The sequence below is a fragment of the Homalodisca vitripennis genome, chromosome 3 (genome assembly GCF_021130785.1).
Source record: "Homalodisca vitripennis isolate AUS2020 chromosome 3, UT_GWSS_2.1, whole genome shotgun sequence".
NCBI lineage: Eukaryota > Metazoa > Arthropoda > Insecta > Hemiptera > Cicadellidae > Homalodisca > Homalodisca vitripennis.
In genome coordinates, this window is record NC_060209.1 from 185,450,159 (window position 1) to 185,473,975 (window position 23,817).

Consider the following 23,817-nt stretch of genomic DNA (forward strand, 5'->3'; position numbering starts at 1 on the left):
TGTCCATAAAGCTATAAATAAAACGCGGAAACACAATCGATAGATTCAAGCTGTTGAATATTCACACAACTTCTAATTTGCGGGGAATCGCTTAAGTGATAATAACCCAGACGTACAAAGACACCAAGATAATATTAAGAACGTGCTTGGAATAGAAACTGTAAGATTACAAGTGACTGGAATCTGTGTTACCTTGGTTTTATCAACTCAGTCTCTTTTTATATTTAGTATTAACATAATTAAATTATTGTTCGTGTAATAAAATGTATAGAAAAAGTAATCCTATTCATTACTTATTGTTTATATTCACAGAAGTATTAAAATCCTCTAATAATGTAGATAAGCTTCAACACGATGTTCTATTAATTTGATTTGTAAGTGTCCACAATTAAATATTTCCAGTTAAGAGTTCTAAATTAGTTTAAGGTACAACAATAAACCAAGTAGTAAACGGACTACCAGTTTTATACAAATAAATCACGAACTAACAATGAGTTTCAATTGTGATATTTTGAGGTGACAGCAGCTCACGACACTTAGCTTTCTTTTCTACTCCTTGGAAAGCATATTTAATGTTAGCTTCTAGTAATTGTGAATGAAGCAATCAAGATGCATTTAGAATATAATCTATTTACGTATATAAAAATTACTTCATTTCCTTACTAAAGTTTTAAAATAAACAAATTATTCAATCTGAGTTTACAAGCTTATCTTGTATAAGGTAAACTGGTTAAACAAGATATACGGCGCAACGAAATGAGCATAAACTCATATTAGCTGAAAAAATAAGCTAGCTTCTTCAGACGCTAATTTCTAAACCATAAGGTCAAGCATTCCTCCGATACGTGGCTATGAACATACCAACAGCTGGTTGTTATTGTTTTAACTGTTACTGACCATAATTTTTTAGAATTAGACACATACAGAAGTTCATAACTTTGCACTGTATTTTTATTCTCGTAAAATATAACGTATGTGAATATCCGTAATTATGTTATCCATTCAAATCATTCAACACCTAAAAGGAATTTAAAACAAAGAGATGGTGCTTATCTAATATAAGATAAATACTTACAAGAAAGGAAAGACCAATATAAGGATAAGCCAGTGATAGTAAGGAGGGGTAGGAACAACCATACATGTCAGGATGGTGGATTAGCTATACCTGAGGCTCTGAGAACCTGTTGGGAGGGAAGGGGGGTTGGCGGTGTGCAATATTCGCTGGGTTATGAAAACATCGGCTGACTCATCACTGTCAAATCCGTTTTTTCGGCCATATTCGTATTTAAATTAAACTCCAAGTAAAGTTTAAACAGTTATGTTTTTTCTTGTCCGTAGTTACTTATCCATGTTTAACGATAGGCCTACTATAATATGAATATATATTAATGGATTAATTGATTTTGTTATGCAATTAATACTTTACAAACCTCAAATAAATTATTCCAGTAATTAAATTAAATTGAATTTATTTAAATTATCTTAAATCATAGAACTAATTCCACAACATTATATAAACCCACATATGTAAAATAAAGCAAAATCTTTCGAGGCAAATTTTTTTTAAAATTTGTAACATATTTATACTTCAAAAGGAGGGTTCACTTTTGGCTGGCTTATACCACCCAGTTGAACGTACACTGGTTAAAGCGAAAACCGACTTGTCACAAAAATGTGGCAAATCTAATTGATGTCCAGGATTGGCATATCAATGTTGAGATTCTGGTGCGCCCCACATGGTCTCAAAATGTCAGAAGAAGGCATCAAAGTTTTCTCTGGAAGAGTGATTACTCGAAATTATGCCAATTTGAGGATTTGGCGTGGAAGATTTGGGGAATATTACTTTAGAACTAAACGTGTGAAGAAAACCAAATATTGTTAAAATTAATCCTCATCGTACACTGTTGTAAAGAAGGCGAAATAAAAGCAAGAGACATATTACATTCATCATAAATGGAACAAGAATTGCACATCTCAGCAAAGTGTGAAAATACAAACGCTACTATTGTCCTTGTTGGGGAAGAGGTGCAACAAAATGTAAAATCAGGAGGTTCTTGTTCCCAGCCGTCATAATCTCTGATAGTAACTCATAACAACACCAGTACATTAGGCAGCTCTTGAGTCACCATCTGCCAACATCATTGGTAAAAAGAAAATTACCTATAATGCACATAATAATCACTTGTAATAATTATGAAGCATAAATATTAATTTAATTCGTGGCATTATTTATCTACGCTAACCCCATTCTTTAATTAAATTATGTACGTTTAAATTAAGGACTTGTGTATTTTTATCAAATAATTGATAGAAGATATTGTAGTTGAAGGCAATTTTTTATTAAGGCATTCAGACAATTTGTGATAAATTCCGTTGTGTGCAAGGTATATCTTTGTGTTGAACACTTGTTAGAAGAGCTTCAACACCAAAGAGCGCCAGACATAGTCGAAGCTGGTATGGTCTACTGCAATACTTCTTCTCTTCCTCGTAGTGACCGCTTCGTTATTTTCGTTGGAAGGTACTTCATTTGGGAGTTTTTACTGTAACTATCTCTAAACTCATTATCTCCATCTTCAGCAAACACATCTTCCTTTGCAAATCTCGTTGGGCAGTGCAAAGCCAGATCTCTCAGATTGAGTACCTGTAACCACGACGCTCCAAGCAGTAAATAAAGCATGCTGATCGAACTGAAAAATAAAAAAAAGTTAATCTCTTTTAGAAAGCGATAACATCACTGACATGACACTTATTTATTTATTTTTCTATAAATTAAACAATCTTAACATGTTAAACACTTTTAGATCCTTGGGTGGTGCTGCTGTAGAGGTGGTGATTCCTATTGCTGATTGAGAAGCATGCTAAGTGGAATTTACTTGAAAACCTTATCTCAAGAAAACACTGGTCTCTTCCTGTTTCGTCAGTTGTAATCTATATGAGGCATTTTCATGTGAAATTACTCAATGTATGTTATATGCTATGTATGTTGTATGCTATTATTTTTTTTATAAATATAATTAATTTTAATATGAACTCCCATACTAAAATACACCCTCTCCCATAGACTTACGTAGCACAGTAGAGTATTTGGAAATTTGTTGGCAATGTACCCCTTTTATTTGTCATTGGATTTTCCCATCACTGGAAATTCTACTGATAGTCTAGTAGAAACTTTCATTGACCAAACACTTGCATGATCTACACCTATTGAAGGCCACTATTTTCAGAGCAGTTTAATTTCACCGTGAAATCACAATAAATTATGTTTTTTCACGTAATTAAAATTACGTTATTAGTATATGAAACTATGATTAATTATTTATAGCGCTTTATAGCTGTACGCTTTTTCAAGGTTTAGCTATCAAAAGGTTTAATTCAAAATCAAAATTAATTTTGTTATACATTTCGATGTTCCCCGGAAAACGTTTTAGGCTCATATTTTAGTCAAAAGTATATTTTGTTAACTGCATAAGAAGGGACACATATCTATGTAAAAATTTAAGCAGTTAGGCGCGAAATATTTTTGCACTCAGTCAATATTTCATAAACGTCTAAAAATACGATCTTATTTTACTAAATTCCATTTAAATATGTAGCAAATCATAATAAATTTAAGGTTTGATATTTAACTTGACAATTATTTTTTACAATATGAGATAATGAATAAAAGCAAATGAAGGATGCAACAAAATAATGGTTTTTATTTATTACAAATAAGAATAATTTTTCAGCTAGTATCTTCCTTAGTAAACTTTGGTAAGTATTTGCAGTGTAAACATAGATTGTTATCCCCTCCCCCTCCCAAAAAAAAAAAAAAAAAAAAAAAAAAAAAAAAACACTCGGAACATCTCAATTCGCAGTACAGATGCATAACGTGAAATGATATTCACAAAAATATTCATACGTGTCTATTACTTACGTGTAAATTGTTTTCTTTTGAGTTATGCGTAACAGTTCTTCAGATGGATATGAAGATACACAAATTTAAAACACAAGAGCGAGATCTGAGTCTGTACAATACAATTGTATTATTCCAATATACGAATATTTTATTTTATAGGGTAATATATTATATTTATAACGTTGTTATGGATTCTAATTTGTATTTAAAACTTTAAAAGATCTTATTAAGTTCATTAGTAAAAATTGTAGTACCATAACCTAAAACTCGGGTTGTAGTTTTTAATTTAAAATTATCATATTTACAATAAAAGTAATTTTATTTATGATTCCTTTCTTATCATCAAATAGTTTTTTAAAATATATCGAACATGAATTGTTATGCCTTTTAATTAAGGTAAATAATTCTAAATAATAACTTTAATATTCCAAATCTAAATATAATATGTGTATTTTTCTAATAGGAAAGCATTTTATAAAAATATCTATGTTCGTGAAAAAGTTATTAATAACATTATTTCACTTCAATCATGTTAAACTCGCCTTACCAAAATCTTCCAAATTGTGTGCAAAAAGGCGTATCCGAGATTTTAATATCAGTTAAACTTTTAAGGTACCATTATCGATTTGAAATAGCGGTTTAATATCTCGATTGTAAAATTGAGTTCAGGTCTTAAACTTAATGTAATAGGAAAAATCGTTATTTTATTTGATCATGTTGAACTGACCTTGCTGAAATATTTTAAATTGTGTGCAAATAGGCCTTCATTTTATATTTTATAAAAAACTAATTTTATAATAAACTGTTTTAAATAACAATTCTTGATTTTTAAAAGCGATTTGAAATCATATTGTAACGGTGTGGAAAGCCAACGGGTACGAATTTTAGTTTTATTCAATTTAAAACTATGACACGAACTGACTCTACTTCTTAGAAACGAAGTACTTACAAATACAGCACCACACCGGAAGCAAGGAAGAGGCAGCTACGAAGTCCAGAAGTAGAATTGCAGTGAACCACACCAAGCTCACCTCCACCTGGTGTGCTTTGGTGTTGAAGCTCCCCAGACAAGTGATCAACACAAAGATATACCTTGCACGCAAAGGCGTTTATCACTGCACGCTAATTAATAGCGACTTATATAGCCTTAACGCCTTGATTTCGAACAATTAACGAGTATTCGCTTCTGAACGTACACAATAGAAGTTAATTAAGGAATCATACTAGCGTGGAAAATGAATGTTATTTTTAGAACATGATTGGCTGAATAACGATTGTTCGTTTGCATCATGCGATAAGCCAAACATGATTTATGTGGCGAGGCTAATTATATATAAAGTAGTAACTTTAGTGCAGTCTATTCTCACATTTTGATGACTTAAAAATCTATGAATTTATTATTAGCTATTGACCAATATATGGACTAATATGAATAAATTTATCTACATCCTACTTTAAAACTGTACGATTTATTCACGTTAAAGGTTCATGAAAAACACATGAAACAAACAGCATTGTTCCTTTTTTAAATTACATTTCGCAGTAAAAATAAATAATTAATGCTATATAATTTGTCAAGCTTAATCTAGGAGCCTAGAACAAATGTGTACGGAATAAGCAAACAATGCGATTTTTATTAAAATTTTTAAAGGAATTTTTGTAAGAAAGAAATCAATCGCCAGCCGCAGTAACTTTGGTGAAGTTCAAAATTGGAGGGTATAAAAAAGGTTAAAAATATTAAAGGTCAATGTTTTTTTCCAAAAATGTTATTTTCTCTTCCTTATTTTGATTCACTTAAACCTGACAGTCAGTCGAGTGAATAATAATTATATCTTCGCCAGATAACAAGATAAAGGGTGCGTAAGTCATAGCTGGTTAACACTTATTTATGTGTCTGACGCTTGTGGTACGTGTGTTAAGTCAAGAAGAAACATATGGTCTTAGAAAAAGTATCAAAATGATACTCTCTCCCATTTCTACCTCCACCGAAACTAGTATGGGTGACTTCTTTTTCAGGGTAAATATTTCTTTGGAATATAATGGGATTTTTCAGATTATGTTGCAAATAATGGCTGAAGAGCTGCACTTTGTACCGGTGGTGCTATCAACTACTATTAGAGGTTAGGAGAGGACATTAAAAAGCTTCGGAAATCACATTTTGTCAATTCTTTCCCCATCAAGAGCACTAGCAGCGGTTGCATTTTCGTACTTGGTTGTGGTGGGTAGTTGTTCTACACTGCCATTCAAGATGCTTCCAATATGTTGGTTTCTTCCTATTTTGACTCCATCATAACAACCCAAGCTGGAGGATCAGTTGCAATAATACAATAATATATATTTTGATCACGTTTCAACTCCTCTAACTGGACTTCATTGGCTTATGGCGATTTAGCACTTGCTATCATTATATTAATAAACCCAACAGACCCATTTTGTTCCTTTCTCTTTCTTTCGCTAAATTTAACGTAGCCATGGTGAGAAGGGGTGATTCAATGTGAACGTTTGTTTTGGCACCAGGTCATATTCCTCTTAGTGCAGCGACTGGAATCTGATGGTGTAACAGACTTGACTCCTAAAGTCTGGAGTTGCCTTTGTTTAAAGATATTACTAAAGTTGGTGACGAAGAAATAAAAAAGTAATTATTTATTCATTGAAGATATATGGTTACGTGAACCATTTATATCTAGAATATAACATGGATATGATAGATGGCAGTGCCACAAAGGGAAATATTAAAGAGAAAGAATTCTGCTGTCACTGGCAGCATAAAATCAAACAGTTCACATCGTTTTGACATCAGAGACACCTATCCTATAACATTCAGTATAATCTAGGTGAAGAGACATTCTCATTGTCTCATCAGGTAAAATTGTGGAGCTGAACTCAACTCACATTCTCCAATTTGTTTTGACGATAAGCGTATACGAATAAAAATTCAGTTAGTGACTACTCGTACTCTGTTTTAAAGTAAATGTGTCCACACTTCTTTAAAATTTTTCGCCCGACGTAAGTAATTCAACAGAGAACAGTTCTAGATATTCAGGAGTGGCCCAAAAATTATTTTTGTAAGAATGTAATCAGCCGAACGAAAATTTCGTGATTACGGTTTACGTGAACCATTTATATCTAAAATGTAACATGGATATGGTAGATGGCAGAGACAGAAAATAAAACATTCAAAGAGAAAACAATGTTACTGTTAGCCAAATATATGAACTGTTTACATCAGAGAAACGTAGACTACAAAATTCGTTGTAATCTAAGTGAAGAGGCACTCATTGTCTCATCAGTTGCATAATTGTGGAGCTAAACTCAACACTCACATTCTCCACTTTGTTTTGACGATACGCGTATACGAATAAAAACTCAGTGAGTGAATACTCCTACTCACTTTTTTAAAGTAAATGTGTCCTAGACTCTAAAAATGTTTGCATGACGTGGGTCCATAGATTTCTTTTCTACATGTTCAAGAGGAGGTCACAATTAATTATTACAAGAACGTGATCAACCAAATGGAAATTTGGTCAGTAGGTCATTTGATAACACTTCCAGTAACACAGTTTGTATGTCAAATTACAATTGTATGTCAAACGTAGTTATTTGAGTGATATTCAAACATTCTTTTGAGGTAGTTCTTTTATAACTCATAACAATATTCAGTTTTCCATATTTGTTGTTGCAGTTGCTTTTCTACTTCGCCTATAACGCGTGTATACAATTTACACGTTTTTGTTCCTTGTACATTCTTAGGCATTTAATTTTTTCTTTTATGACTAATTAACAATGTCAAAATTATTACTAAATATTCATATTTAATAACTATGTATTCTTGTGTGTAAGTACATTTTATATTTGACCAACTCGAGACTGTTGGAGGAATTTTTGGATTTCAAATTACGTTTCCTGTTTATATATTGGTGTATATATTTTGGTGTGAATGCCTAGAATAGCACTGGAGAAGGAGGAAGGAGGAAGAAGACGAAGAGGAAGACCGAGAGGAAGATGGGAGGACCAAGTGTGGAAAGACATAGAGAGAAGGGGACTACCGAAAATACAGGTGGATGAAGAGGAGACCTGGAAGGATAAACTAAAGTGGAGGAGGCTGTGTACGACGACCCGTGAGAACGGAAACGTCTGACGATGACGATGACGATATTTTGGTGTATGCTAATGAAATTTCAGTTTGTGGAATACTTAGGACTAGTCAATGTTTGACACATTACCTTGAGCAACTACTGCAGATATTATTCTTATATTTAACTCTGAATCAACGTTAGGCAGCATGTTTATCAATTTTCTATCAGCAGTTTATGTTTATCAATTCAGCTCCTTGCTATTTCAGTGGTCTGGTAACAAAAGCAAAAAAATTGCATAATAACTTAACATAACATTATTTATTGTTTTATTGTAACCACTGACATAACAGGTATATTTTAACTTGTATTTCATAGGTATTTATGATTTTTTTGTAGTTTTCGAGAAACTGTGGTTTCTTTTTTAATAAAAAATCGTTTAACTAGAACATGGAATGGAAACAAACTTTCAACAAATATTTCAAATGTTTGTTTGAAATTTTAGGATGACCAACCCAGAGATGTTGAAGGAGATCTTCTCCTTTTTTTGAAGCCTCATTCCAAATACTTATTTAAAACTTGGGCTGAAAAATCGAGTTCACTTTAGATTTTTACTGTAATTTCTCCTAAATAGCCCCAAAATATTACAAAATATGGGATATAAAGAAAAAAAGAATGATATATAACATTCAAATATTGGTTTAAAAAATTACCATCTACCTTAAATAGGTGCAATTTAATTACAACATGCACAAACTATCTCTTTAAACTTTTATTAAACAAATAGTGACCCAAATAGGAGTTTTTAAATCAACTTATATTTTTTTTTATTTCTAAGTATAAACGACAGAGAAGTATAAACTCTCCTATACAATATAACATAGCAGAAATACCCGCGAATATGACCATTAGCATAATTTATTACTAGCTAGAACCACACAGTAGAGCAGACCGTATTTATTATGTATCGTATATAATTAAAATGTGTATTATGGTGGCTTGTTACATCGGTTGTGGCTACCTTTATCGGTAATTTTAATACGTAAATCATTTAACTGCGTCATTTTCTATGTTTGTAACCTCACATAGAGAAAAAAGTTTAAAAACTACTTATTTATTCATGTAAATATCGTGTGCATTCCATACATTAACCATCCATAAAAATAATAAATTAAAAAGGTTTAGTTGTTACATTGCTATAACAATTGTCATTTATAACTCTTAATTCATTTTTAATTTCATATTTGTAAAGGTCAAAAAAAAGAAACTGCATTTTTCTACGACTCATATTTGTTTATATTAACTGATATTTAAGTAGATCCCTACTGCCAAGCAATGAAATAAACCCAATTACTTCAAAATTTCGCAAGATGAAGCTGCTTATAGTTCAATTGGAGAATTGACTCAGTTTTCGACTAATATCATTTAACAAAAAACTAATCGTAAATGTGATAAAATAAAATCTCAATGTGAAATAGTTTTATCAAGTAATTTTACACAGCAAGCAATAAATCGACAACAAATATATAAGTCTTCATCACGGATACAAAGAATTGTTGAAATTGCACCCTTTATTTGTGGTTTAGATATAAAACAAAGTGAGGCTATTCTGGTCGTAAAGAGAACTAAATAGAAATTCAAACCTATGATAACAAACTGTTGCACAAAGGCTAGCACTGTTTTGAATTATTTGCTTCTTAACTAAATTTCAGTTTTAAATAAGTGATTTCTTTAGTTTTCTTCAGTTTTAAAAGTAACAGCATTTATGTATTGTTTTGTTATAACAAACTTCTATAAATGTACTTATTTTGACTAAATTTTGAACTCATATTGTCTTTACCCTGATCTAAAAAGATTGATAGAAAAGTCTGGATAAAGGCCTACAGAACTCTACTGGTGTTAGAAATCATAATGTCTAATGTGGGATCTGTAAGGGTGTAAAATATAGGAGCTACAGCGACAACGGTGGCCTTTAAGAAATCCGATAACTAGAAATTTCTGGTTTTCAAATGGAATGGAGTTTATGTGGCACAATTTGAACTGCTACATTCTCAGATAAAACGTAATCTGTTTTACGGTATCTTTATTTGTGTAGGAGTTATGATTTCATAGTGTATCAAGGAGTATTTCAATTCCTTTTAAAGTTCCTTGGTTTAAGGTTGCTATTGATGATCGATGATTTGAATGAAGTAAAATTTGTAGGATTTTACTCTTTATTATACATTAAATATCTTTTTACATCTGAAGAAGAGAATATATTTCAATCCTCGAAATATAGTATTTTACTTTTGTAACATATAATGACAGCAAATGTTCAAAATCATACTATCCTTCCTCCTAAAGTGTTATCAGGAGTTTCTCAGGGATCACACCTGGTTCCCTACTCTTTTTCTTACTTATAAACGGTATTTTTAACTTAATACAAACAAACTTATGTGTGTCGAAGACATTAACATTGTGACAGAGGCTCATCATGTGCACCGCCGCCTTACAACATTCTCTCAAGACTTGGAAACTTGGTATAAAGCAGCTTTCTCTTAGGCCAGGGAAAAATCAAATAATTTTAGGGCCTCAAGGTCAAAGAGCAGTTCTTCCGTCTAAGAGTCCATTTATATAACAACTTATTCGTTACTTACTGTCGGAACATTTAGAAACCGTTATATCATTTTATTACCTTATCATCTTTTCGAAGGTGTTTTACGCTGTTATGTTGAAATGGACGATGAAGCACGAGATGTAGTTGTTAGGCGTTTTACTAGATTAACATGAAATAGTAGCCTTTTTATAATATATGTATAATACTTAATTACTAATAAATAATACATGGGCTGATTTGTCTCTTTTCTAGCTAGAGAAATAAGTGTGAAACACGTTTACACGAACTAGATATTAAGTTTCGAAAAATACATGTTTTTATTCTGTTACTTATTGTAGTTGTATGTAAATTATGATGATTGCAACGGATAATCTATATTTATTAAATTAACTAACCTTTGTATTGTTGCTTTAGCTGGGAGTAAGTTGAGGCTTGGTGTGGAACACCTTTAATGAGGAATGAGGACGTTATCACGATATGTAGTTGTTGGGTGTTTCTCTTTGATTAACATGAAATAATTGTCTTTCCTAATATCTGAATAATAAGTCATTTCTAATAAATAATACACGAGGTTATTGTCTCTTTTATAGCTAGAGTATTATGTGTTAAAAACGATTACATGAATTATATATTACGTATTAAATTTAGAAAAAGGTTATTTTTATGATATCACTTATAGTGGTTGTATGATTGAAATGATAATGATTAAAAATGAAAATCAATATTTATTACTTAACAAAACCTTTGTATTGTTGCTTTAGCTGGGACTAAGTGGAGGCATAGTGTGGTGCTACGTTTAATCAGGTTGTTGGTAAATAAAATACGTTACAATTCTTAAATCTTTAATGTTAATAATTGCGAGACAACTAGTTTTATTCAATTACATGCAATAAAGAAAAATGGCGTGGAAGATCTATTTGCGTACTTCTAATGAATCCAGAGCGGCAAAGCTGAAACATACCAAGACAGCCAGTCAAGTGTCAGATAATAACCACAGGAGAATTTAATTTATTTAATGGATTAGTAAGAGAAAGGTCGAACAGTTACTGTGAAGAGAGATGGTGGCCGTGCGGTCTGTTATATTGTTGCCACACATTTGTTATAGCATTGGGACTGCTAGTGGCTGCATGGTGTGAAGTATTGGATATGAGGTTGGTAACCTGAAATAGACCTTAGATATTTTTCATATTATATATCCAGATTGTAATTGAAATGCTTGCAAATGAAATTACTAGATTTATAAACTTAATTAAGAACATGGCTTAAACACGCTACAATACTTCTCACTCGATTTTAAGAACTTCAATGTATATTTTGTACGAAAAATTTATTCACGTTAGTTACTTTCCTGGGCTTAGTTGTTATATTTGAAAACAACTGTTTTATAACGGGATTATTGACATCAAAGTAACAAAATTCAATATTAAATTACACTAGTTGCCATCTAATACAAGTTAGACGTTTTTTCCAAGTCAAAATCAAAATCAAAATTATTTATTGTGTAGTATGACAATTTTTACAATAATTGTATTACACTCGTCAGAAAAATATGGTTTAAGTTGCATATCTAAATAAAACAATATTTCTCAAACTTTTCACAATTTCTGTAGCCACTTTTAAATTACTAATCGGAAAAAACTCACCAACCGAGTAAAAAGCTTTCTGTATGAGATATTTATATAATAATGTTTTGAATTTTGTAGGATTATTTTCCATTGTAATATTTTGTGGTAGCCTGTTATATAATTTTGGCCCCATATTCTGGGGAAGTGAAACACTAAGCTGAAGTCGGTGGGGAACTTGCCTATGTTGAGCGCTGGATCTTGTATTGTAATTTTGGACGTCCGAACCAATTTGGATGGAACCGTATTTGAATTTGTAGTGCACAAGCATTTCGTAAATGTATAAAGTATCTATCTTGCACAAACTAACTCTGTAAATAATAATATATTCATATGACGTTATGACTCCTAAAGTATTACAGTTTTCCAGTTCCACAAAACATAAACTAAACCCTCAAAGGAGCTTTTCATGTTCTCGAAAGTTCAGGAGAATCTAATTATATTTTCTAAACCATCGAAAACTTAATTTGACTAATTAAAAAAGTGAATATTTTGAAAGATGATTGATTACTCCAGAGAGTAGACTTAACAAACAACTTAAAATTTATGAACCCTCTAAATGGTAAAAGTAGAAAGAATTTTAAGTAACGGTAGACTTTGTATCACTCATTGGTAGTTTAACCAACAAAGAATGTTAAATTAAAGCAATATTAACTGTAATCCAAACGACCTTATCTATAAGTTGATTTGCAAACATTGTCCAAAAGATTGCTTCGGTAAAACCATTAATTACCTTAGAATAAACCGTTGCTTTGACATGTCCCATAAAAATTCTAAAATACTCTGCTATAAGGACACAGTGTCCTCCTTCTCGCTGACATCGTTTCCTTTTGTGAAGCAGAATCAAGAACCGATCGTCATAATGACGTGTAATTTTCACCCACTCTATTTTTAGGCGTACCTCGAAGAACCCTCGTTGAGATTTTCTCGGTTGCCGTCATCGAGGCTCAAAATGGTAAGTGTAGCACTCAAACACCTACCATTGTGTCCAGCTTGGCACATTTATTCGTCCTAATTATCAAGTTCCAAAATCTGCAATGGCATGTAATCCAAACTTACCAGACAGTCTAAGTTACCGGACATCCCACATGTCCACGCAGAAGTGGTACTTTCCCGCTTTTATGCAACGGAATCCCATGCAACAAGGAGGTCGATTTGGACCGCACTATAACATAACACAATTACATCACACTCTGAGGCTGGATACTTACAGCATCTGTATTTTTTATTGGTCTTATAGTTAGGAGAAAGAAATTTTCAATATCGCATTTTCGTTTAACGCGCTCCGTTTAAAATTTCTACCTATATGAAATTTATCCAATCTGAATTATTATTATTATTTTAAATACTTGGATAGTTATGAAATTAACATGAAAATATAGGCGTTTGATACGGTGTTGTATTTTAAAAATTTTTTACAGTTTGTGACAATTATTCGTTACTGTTTTGTACATGGATTACATTTTAACTGTATTGTCAACTTTAGGCAAAAATAAAAGTAAGGGTAAAGGTAAAGAATGTCTTGTTTAACCAGGTGAAGTTAGGTCTAAGAAGACCTATCTGACACAGCCTAAGCTTAAAAGTAACTTCCGAAGCATCAACGACCGGGCAGGCGGACTGCTTGCAAAGACTGGATCGCTCAGCGGTCACCCATCCAAGCAGCAGCCACGCTCGACGATACTAGACTCGATACACTGCTCCATTGACAATATAGGCATATACAGTGTTGACTGGAACAGTAAGCGAATTTTATATTTTAAACTGAATTTTACCATCAAACTGTCCTTAATTACCTTCTCAATATTTGACACTATAACTAACAATAAAGATTTATTAACCACAAAATTGTGGATTGCGTTTTAACAGTTAGCTAACTCTAATTAAGTCACTCTAAAGTTGAATAGTAGGAAGTTTTTTTTAAAGGATGGTTGATGGATTTAATTTTCAATGAATATTTTAAAATTTAAATCACTGAAGACAAAAGAAATTATTACTACAACTATTTCATGTAATAATGAAATGAATGGAAACAATGAGAGTTGACAAAATTTAATAGTCAAACACAATACTCAAGTGTTTTTTTTTAGTATGCTCTTTATCAACTATACTATTTTTTCATAGTAAATTACCGATTTTCAACTAAAAATTGCTCAAAGTTTAAACAAAACTTAAATTAAAAACAAAAATTATAATACGGTAGTATAATAGCGCTAATCTCAAGAAGTGCTCGATCTATACAGCTAATTTGTACATTTGTTGGTGTTGCGGTGATTATGTGAAAGGTTTTTATTAAGGAGAAGCATGGAAAAGTTTCCCGAATTATTTTAGAAAAGTCTGATACATCCATTTAAATTAGCTTTTTAAGGTATGCAAAGCTCGATTAGTAGTGGAATATAGTGACGAATTTAAAACCTGACGCATTTGAAATAATATTCACCTGATCTATTACAAATTCTAATTGAAAAATATAATAAAGCGCCATCATATTTGATTTGGAAAATTGTGTGCGAAGGGGCAGGTAACTGCTACTTTACAAAATTTAATATTTTACTTATTTAGTTTTTATATTTCAGAAAAAACTGAGCGTATATGCATTTATTTTTCGTATTATTTTTGGCCAGTTTCTTATTATATTTTATTACTCGTTGCAACACGTAGTGTTTATAATTTGTAAAAATAAATTCAGTTGTGAGTTCATTTTTCTAAATGATTTATAAAATGTTATTAAATATTGAACATTTTAAACAGTCTCCATTTTTCAAGGCTAAACGCGTATAAATTATATATCGTTGTACTGGGCCTCGAAATTAAAACAATTTCACCTTCCACTTTCGATTTTCCACTAAATTTTTGATGGAGCCATTCGCCTCTACGCTGTAGTTATGGCAAGAACAAAATAGTAAATATGTTACTCAATACAAAAACAGTATTTTTTTAACATCTGGATAGAACTCGTGTACTGAAAACACTTCAAAACACACGATAAAATAAAATAAGGCTATAACTGCATAAACATTTAATTTTGAACTATGTATTTCAATAGAACGTAGTAAACGTTCTTAACTAATCAACTAATTTTCAACAAATTAATTAATTGTTAACGAAATCTATAATTTTTTTTTAATTTGGTAATTGATAGCCAATCTTTTGAAGTATTGGTATGGTATTTTTACAGCTTATATTGGATGTGAATTTCGTTCTATGTGCTGTAAATTTTCTTATTTTACATGTATAAAAAATTACAATGTTATAAAAATAAACATTTTTGGTTTTTAGGAGAAATATATAAATGCTTAAATTTTTTACTGGTATAATCAATTATAATTCTTTTTCATCCTATTTTCGACTCATGCAAAATTTGCGATGTGTACTTGCATCTGCTGCTATCCAGATATTTGAATTTTTTCAAGTTATAAAATAATTAAAGCATTTTTAAGATTTTGGTATTCAAGATACTTGGTTCTCTTATTTGTAATATTATTCGATCTTTAGAACTATTAAATTTAAATACTCACAAAATAATTTAAAGTGCCACAACGTCCTGCTACTAACGAGGTAGCCGCTATCAGGAGAAGTGCAGTGAGCCATATCAGCCTCATCGTGATCTGGTACAATCTATCTGCACTGTGCAATGTGTTCTGATACGTTCTCAACACAACGTCACCGCTTGAATGCTGCAATTCTTATCTCTGATTTCACGCAAATTAATTTCCATTGATTACCAGTATGGCTGTTTGGTTAATTGAAACTTTTAAACAATGAGAACATTGTAAATAGATTTTTAAAGAATTTATACGCACTTACTCTAGACTTACACAATGCGGTATTTGATTACCGTGTAAAATCAGTTTCATATTCGCCGTAGAGGCAAGATTGACTAACCAGCATCACTGTTTACTCATTTCCTTTGGCAAAGGGTTTTTATCGTGAATCCAACAACATGAAAGTTGAGTTTATTGATATATTTGGACTATGATATTATTACATGAAAAAAAAACATTTTAATAGTGTTATAATATTGAAATACACTAAGCTATGTTTTAATAATGTGTTGAGGCAGAACTTCGTCAACATTAAAACAGTCACAATGTTTTATCTAATCACAGACATACATAAATATCAAAGAAAATCCCTAAATCTACCTCGTAACATCCTTCTGGCCTGATCATTACACTTACATATCGTCTGATAACTTTTCCCCCATTATTCTTGTTGTGTTGTTCTGTTATTGTTTCTGCTTGTCTTTTGTTACACATTTATAATTACGACTGTGCCTCTTGGTTATATATTTACATTTATTGCTTGCTTTTGTTGTTTTTATAGTTTTTTTTTCTCTGTTGGTACCTATATATATATTTTACTCTTGTTATTTATTTACAGTATTTTCCCCATTGTTGTTTACTTTATATAGTTTATTTGCACTGTAATTATTTATCTCTTTATTTATTCATATGTCACGTCTTAGACAGTAATGTGCATGCATTTAAGTTAAATATGCATTTAAGTTAAATATTTTTTATTTACCACTATCAGTCATTAATGTTAATATTTTTTTACTCTTGTTATTCATTTAAAGTTTATCTTTCATTGTTGTTAATAATTTTATAGTTTATTTGCACTGTTATTATTTGTCTGTTTGTTTCTCCATATGGTATCACATCTTACAGTAGTGTATTTAAGTTAATATTATCACTAATTTATTATATACTTTCACTAATTTTTAATATAATTTATACTTTCTTATTACATTAATTATACGTTAATTATGCCTAGATCTGATTTAGAGTCCAGTTGCATGTTTGGTTTGGCCCTTTTGTTTAAGTATGATTTAATCATCTATTATAAGTCAATAAATGTAAATTGGTTTTTGACCGTTGGAAGGAAATAAATAAATCATTAACATAAGTTATTGTAGAGGCTTAAAATATATCAAGTTGAAAATAAAGTTTTAATTATTATTTGACAGCCATTATCAAGTTAAGTATGTATATATAAGAAACTAATGCAAGCTTCATAATTTCAGAAATAAGTCAAGATTAATCAATCGGTTTATTAAATTTAACATCAACAGTATACATGTATTTTACAACACAATACTTCCTTTTTTTTTACTATTTCGACTAATTTTATATGAATCCTTTCTGAGAAATAGACCTTCTTTATATTGTACTATATTTTCATCACATGTTCCCCATTTATTTGCTAATGATGTAAGTTAACAACGCATCTCCAAGATGGTGCACTTCTAGCTTAATTATACTTTCTAGTTAAACCTACACTGGGTAGTTCAACAAAAGCCGACGTGTCTCTGGGCAACTTTAATGGATGTCCAGAAACGGCGCATTACTAACTGCAAATGTGGATATAATAGCGTCAAAGGGTTTGTCGATAGTTCTAGTTTACTACTGAGGGTGGCTATTGGAGTGGGTGGAGCTTCCTTAGTGCTAAAGTTTGTTGCTAGCCTAAACATGAGGGTGACGCTCTTATTTGCTTTGATTGGAAGATGTTGGAACAAAGATAGCCTTCCGTTTGTCCACGGTGGAATGTCTAAGATATAGTATTGGCTATTCCTTCTCCTGGAATCTCGAGAGGGTACCACTACCATCAACCTTACACACCCTTCATACTTTTGGCAACAAGCGTAAAGGTTCTGTTTTTATGAATAAATTCAATTGATGTTTTTTCATATTCTTATTCTAGTTTAACTAAGAGGGAATCGTAAATTCGCGTAACAACTAAAGATGTCTGAAAGTCCTAATTATATACTTCTGGGCGCTTCCAGTCGTAGGACCCACCTGGCATCAATAAACCCTCAGAGTCCAGTAACACTAAGCTCTTTCTATATCTACTTTGGGAACTATTGATTCCTATAATTTCTCTTGCTATGGGAGATACTGACGTGGAATATGTATATGTCTGGTTCCGTAAGACCTCTAAGAATAACAACAGTATGTAGCAGTTTAACCTTTGGGAGCCTCCGCACTCTTTTCTGAAAATTGTTTATTGGTACCTAGTTTTCTGGATAAACAGGTTTTTAGGAACCTCCACCTTTTGGTGTTGCCCAACCTTCTTGGAAACCCCGATAATTTGAATCCAGTCTATAGGTTGCTATGGTTACCTTATGCACAGGAGGCTCCTTAGACTCTGTGACCACCTGGTTTCTACAGACTTCCGATCTGAGGTCTCAGATAATCTTTCCTAAGATCTAGAATATAAATTGCAATGTTTTCTCCAATGCCTGGAGAGTTATCATCATGGAATTACATGTTTGCATTTTTTTTGTTTAAGGATATACCGAAGTACAGATGGGGTGTATACCAGTAAATTAATTAAGAATAAGGCCTTCAGAGTTGACAATAATTTATTGTAACACTCTGTGATATTATGAGCTGACACAAAACGCTGACTGAGTTAATAATTACGCAGCCTCTAAAAACAAAACATAGTCCTATAGCTCTAAACATTTCCTTTATATAAACGCAAAGTTACCAAATAAAACTCCTGAAATACTTCCCTTTAAAAACATACATAATGATGATCATGCAAGTTGGTCACCTCGAAATCCTTGACAAAGTCCGGTGGACACAGCTCGCAGGAATTTGATTTCGTGGTTGAACAAACCATTTACCCCACAGATACCACCATACGTATACCGGGAGTTTGTGTTTAATCTCAGGACGTAAAATAATCAGCGTTCATGACAATTAGGTGTCGTACTACCCAATATTATAATTATTCCATATGGTATAAGAAACCAAACTCATTTTACTATAAACATAAACGTTCTGCGGATTTATTTTACCAGTACAATAATAAATGTAATTTTGCCGAAAAGATTCAATCACAAAAAAGTTAAAAACGGACACGTGCAATAACGATATTAATATGATTTTATAAACGCTGAAAATGTGTAATAATACATCAAGGGATCTATTAGTTATAAAGCGACCATCATGTTTAGGGTTCTTAACTAATAACACATTTACATCGTGTTTTGATCATAAGTCTGAAAATTAAAGTTGAGTTACTGGTTTTACTTCAGAGGTGAATTCATCGGTGGGGTTTAATAAATTCAGTATGTATAAATATTTTTTGAGGTCTTTATTTTTATTTACTGCAAATATATCTTAATAAAACGAATGTTATGTTACTTACTTTAGTATGAATGTCAAAATTATTTATAAAAGTGTAAAAATGTTCGCAAATCTCCTGGAATGACATGCTCCATCATCAAAATACGTTCTGCCCATATGTAAATAAACCTTCGTGCAAAATTTCAAGATAGATATTCAAATACGTTTCGAGCACCTCAAGTGTTAAGCTTCCCTAACGCTCATCCAAATAAGAGTTTTTTGAAGATACTGGCGGATCTCATTTCTTCTTCTATGTTTTAACGATTGTTAAGTAGTACAATTGAGGTAGGGTCTGATGTTGCAAGTGATGTTTTATTCTCTTATAATTAATTATTTTCATTATTAAAATTCACACCTGCTGAAGTTTGGAAAGTAAGACTTTTCTAGAGAATGTTGTAGAGAATTGAGGTAATTTGGAAATAAGACAAAATTCCGTCAAACTATATCACTAGTCAAGTAATATGTTTTACTCATTGAACAAAACGACATTCCAATCTACCTTTACCTTAAATTATTCCCAGGATATGAATACAAAATAATACCAAATAAGAAAAACATATTGGATTATATTTCGATACTATTAGTTAATAAATTTAAGAAATATACTTTCTTGTGGAATACAACCCTCCCACCCCCCTCCCACCCGAGCGACTCAGCCACTTTAATACCAATCGGTAAATTCCAGCTGTTCACAACAATCAGTTCCCTCATATAATTTCCCCTGTTCTTTTATCAACACAAAGATATTACTATATTGACGATATTATATCCATTTTGTTTTCTATTTCCCTCATTTTTTTTGAAATACGTATTTATAACAAAATGAAGTGATGCATTTACACATTTTAATCTTCAAAACTGAATATTCTATCATGTCAAATTATTTTTAAAATGACAAAAGAAATGTCTCCTTACATTACATTGGCATTTATCATGGCTAAAAATTTAAGTATTGCAGATTAATGTTTTACTTTTAAATATATCCATTTAGATGCATAATCCTAAATGCATCCATTTGTAATGTTGTGTGACGCACTCACCTAATACATCAAGGTATTTGATGAGTTTTATTATTCTTAGACAATAGTTATTGTAATGTTTATTTTGATAATGAAATGGTCTGTTCTGTTAAAATGTCTCAATGATTCTGTGCGACAAGGGTGTTATGATCAGTCTGATCACCTAAATTCTTTTGTCAGAAGACGCATCAATCAATCCTGTGGAAGTTCCTTAAGCTTGTTGGCGGGCGTCAGGCAAGTACACTGTTTTATCACTCCAATCTGTGTTCAGAAGTCAACAGATTTGCAGACAAGGCAACACTACCATAAGGACTCACAGAAAACTCATAATAGCTTGGCGAAATGGACATCCGGGTGGCTTCATAGAATATGCAGAGTGTCAGAAAACTCTCTGCACAAACTTTAGGATATTGTTTCATAAACCAAGACGAATTAAAACCTTTATTATATAGCATATTACTTTTCGTTAACCATCTGACTGTCTTTATCATTTTTTAAATTAGAACTTCAAAAAGCAAGTTGAGTTAAAAACCTAGAATTTGGCGCTATTATTTTTTGTATTCTCAAATCGTTAGTTTCTCCTGGTCCATGGATCAATATCCTACAGTTTGTGTAGAGAGTTTTGTTACACCCTGTATAGATCGCAGGATCTACTCAGTATGCATGAAAGAACATGAATTATCAAAGTCCATGGAATGTGATTCTATGTTGATATGGAAATGATTCTACGACTTGGTAACTCTGCGTGTCGAGAAATGATACTTTTACAACGTTGTAGATTCAAACAAAAATAGTTCTCTTTGCCTGTATCTGTACTAGTGATAACTTTATACTATCACGATATAATACGTTACTCTATGCCTTCATTGCTGGTCTATACTGAGTAACGATAAGTACTCCCATTAAACAGCAAACGCACTACCATGTAACGAGGAACCTTAATAACTGTAAAATTAAATGTGGGTAACAAAACTGTATTAACTTATACAAATATATGGGTTAATAAATAAGTATATATGCCACAATATCACTCAGTTATTTTTCTTACAAGCGTCATTTTCTCCAGTGCCATTTGCTAATCAGTCTTCTTTGGGCTAAATCGACGATGCAAACTTTGATGAATTGGCTGCCAACACGTCCACACCGGAGACCCTTGCAACAGGTACCAACTGCGCACTGAAAAAATACTCCTAAAATACAGTAATATTGTAATATGTTATATAACTAGAGTGTTTTAAAATACTAACAAATTAAAATGAACGTGTAGCATGTATACAGATTTATCACAATATGAATTTAATACTGTTTAAATGTTCGAATGTTGAATTATTTTATTAGTTAGCTAAGTGTGTAATTCGTACTTATATTTATGGGATTTTATTCTCTATAAAAATCTTACTTAAAGGAAAAGAAAGTATAAAATTTCTCGGCCATTTTCATGGCTTTCATCAAAGTTTCCTTTTCACAGCGGTCAAAACATAGCTTACATACTTAAATTCCTGAACTATTTCGGTCTCTGTGTAGAAATCCAACTTGAGTCAGGAAATGTTTAACCGTAACGGACACTTTTGTGCAGAACTTTTATTAGTTATTATTACTATATTATTCCTTAAACATTTAAGATGTGCACAAATACTTATATAATCAAAGTAAACACGTGAACAATGTTTACGTATGCTTTCAACAGATTCTAAAGAGAATGTATGGTTAAAATGTTTGTGACCTTCGCTTTTTTCTATTTTGTAGTAATACTAAATTTATAAACAGGTAAAGCATCACAAATACTTAGTAATCAAGGCAAACACATGAACAAGGTTTTAGTAATACAATCAAAGCTGTGGCATCTCATGATTTCAGATATTAAAAAAAAATTTGCCTTAAGTAGATTATAAATAGAATGTATCGTTAAATTTTTGTAACCTTCGCTTTTCCTATTTTGTTCTAATAACACATTTTTACGCAGAGAAAGTAAACTAATAATTCAATATGCTTCACATTAAGTAAAATTTTGTTAATTTAGCTAAATCTAAAGGAGGCAAGACCTCTACCGTGTCATCAACAAACACAAAAAGCACACGAAGGCTAATGCAATAAGGCGTGCTTGTGGCTAAGTGAGGTCGGTTATGTCATTAGGGTTTGGATTTGGATGCAAAAAACTATCCCTGCTGCTCCATCCGTCTCTATGTGCGACAAATGTTAACAGAAAGATCATAGGAATTTGAAAATTTAAATACATTCCTTTTGGTCCAAGGAGGAACTGTAGTTTTTGGTTCAAACGTTCAAATGGCAGCCCGTACGTAAGTATGTAAGCCTTTATGTGCGGTAAATCTTGATGAAAAGATCCTATAGAGATTTAAAGTTCGGTACATAGGTCCCTCTTGTTCCAATAAAGAACTTTATTAATTAATTGTTATTTTCGATGTTAGGTTTGAAAGGGTAGTAACATTTCCCACCGTTATATGTTACAAAAAGTATAACACAAAGATTCGTCGATTGAAATTTACACTCTTCGTCAAGCTTTAAAACAACTAGTACATAAAAAAAAGAAAACAAAAATTTCTTTTTTTATAAAGGTACTAATTATCTTCCCACCTGAATAAGAGGATGGATTTCAGGCCACGAAACGCTGTGTCATATATTTTGTAACGTATAACGATGATAAATATTATAAAACCTAATATATTTCCTACCTACGTTCTAACGAAAATACGTTGTATCGGTTTAATGAGGTTGAGGAGATTTATAAAAATGAAAATAAAACCTTTTTTAAAGAGTGAGATATGTTCCATCTAAGACATGTTATGGAAGAAAATAGTTTTTATTGAACGAGTTTTAAACATTCATCTATATCGCCATTTTTGCGAGTCATTTCCTTACAGTATCTCATCACAAGTAAGTTACAATTGTTGCTGCGTGAATGATTTGAAGATTGGTATCGTAGAAGTCGCATGATTAATTGATTCATGACTACTGATTGACAGCTCCGCCACTTGAACTCCCAAAAATGACTCGATAGATTGTTCACGAATACTACTCATAACAACTTATGAAATTTTCAAAAACTTTTAGGATAACTTGTGCACTCCACACTAGCACGTTTCACCCCACTAGTGCACGTAAAGTTTGATGCCCCTCAGTGGCAACCAGAACAGTCCGGCCATAGCTAGTTCACGTAGGCGGCTGTCACGTTAAATTTTGACCGGAGCATGAATCACTAAAAGTAAACATTCATTAATGTAACAATTAATCTATTATATGAATTAAAAAATACTTTAATAATTGTGATTTTTTACAGTTACATAACTAAAAAATAGTAATGGTAATGGTGGTGGTAGTAATGGTATTGTAATGGCTGTAGTTGTTATGTAAAGTACATGAAATAACTTTTAAAAGAATTCTCTTAATAATTCATCATAGTTATATATAGTTTTAATTCTTAGGCTTACGAGGCTGGTGTCATAACTTATAACTTAAGA

The 23,817-nt window shown here is 31.7% G+C and overlaps 2 long non-coding RNA genes across 2 annotated transcripts; both read right to left on the minus strand.

Moving 5' to 3' along the window:
* Nucleotides 1–2,315: 2,315 nt before the first annotated feature.
* On the minus strand, nt 2,316–5,226 carry LOC124357856. The gene is made up of 2 exons (XR_006921995.1): nt 4,848–5,226; nt 2,316–2,687 (listed from the first exon to the last, which is right to left on the minus strand). It is a non-coding gene; the product is annotated as an uncharacterized LOC124357856 (long non-coding RNA).
* A 6,170-nt stretch (nt 5,227–11,396) lies between these two features.
* Nucleotides 11,397–15,913, minus strand: LOC124357859. Its single transcript, XR_006921997.1, has 3 exons — nt 15,705–15,913; nt 13,249–13,354; nt 11,397–11,517 (listed from the first exon to the last, which is right to left on the minus strand). It is a non-coding gene; the product is annotated as an uncharacterized LOC124357859 (long non-coding RNA).
* Nucleotides 15,914–23,817: the final 7,904 nt, after the last annotated feature.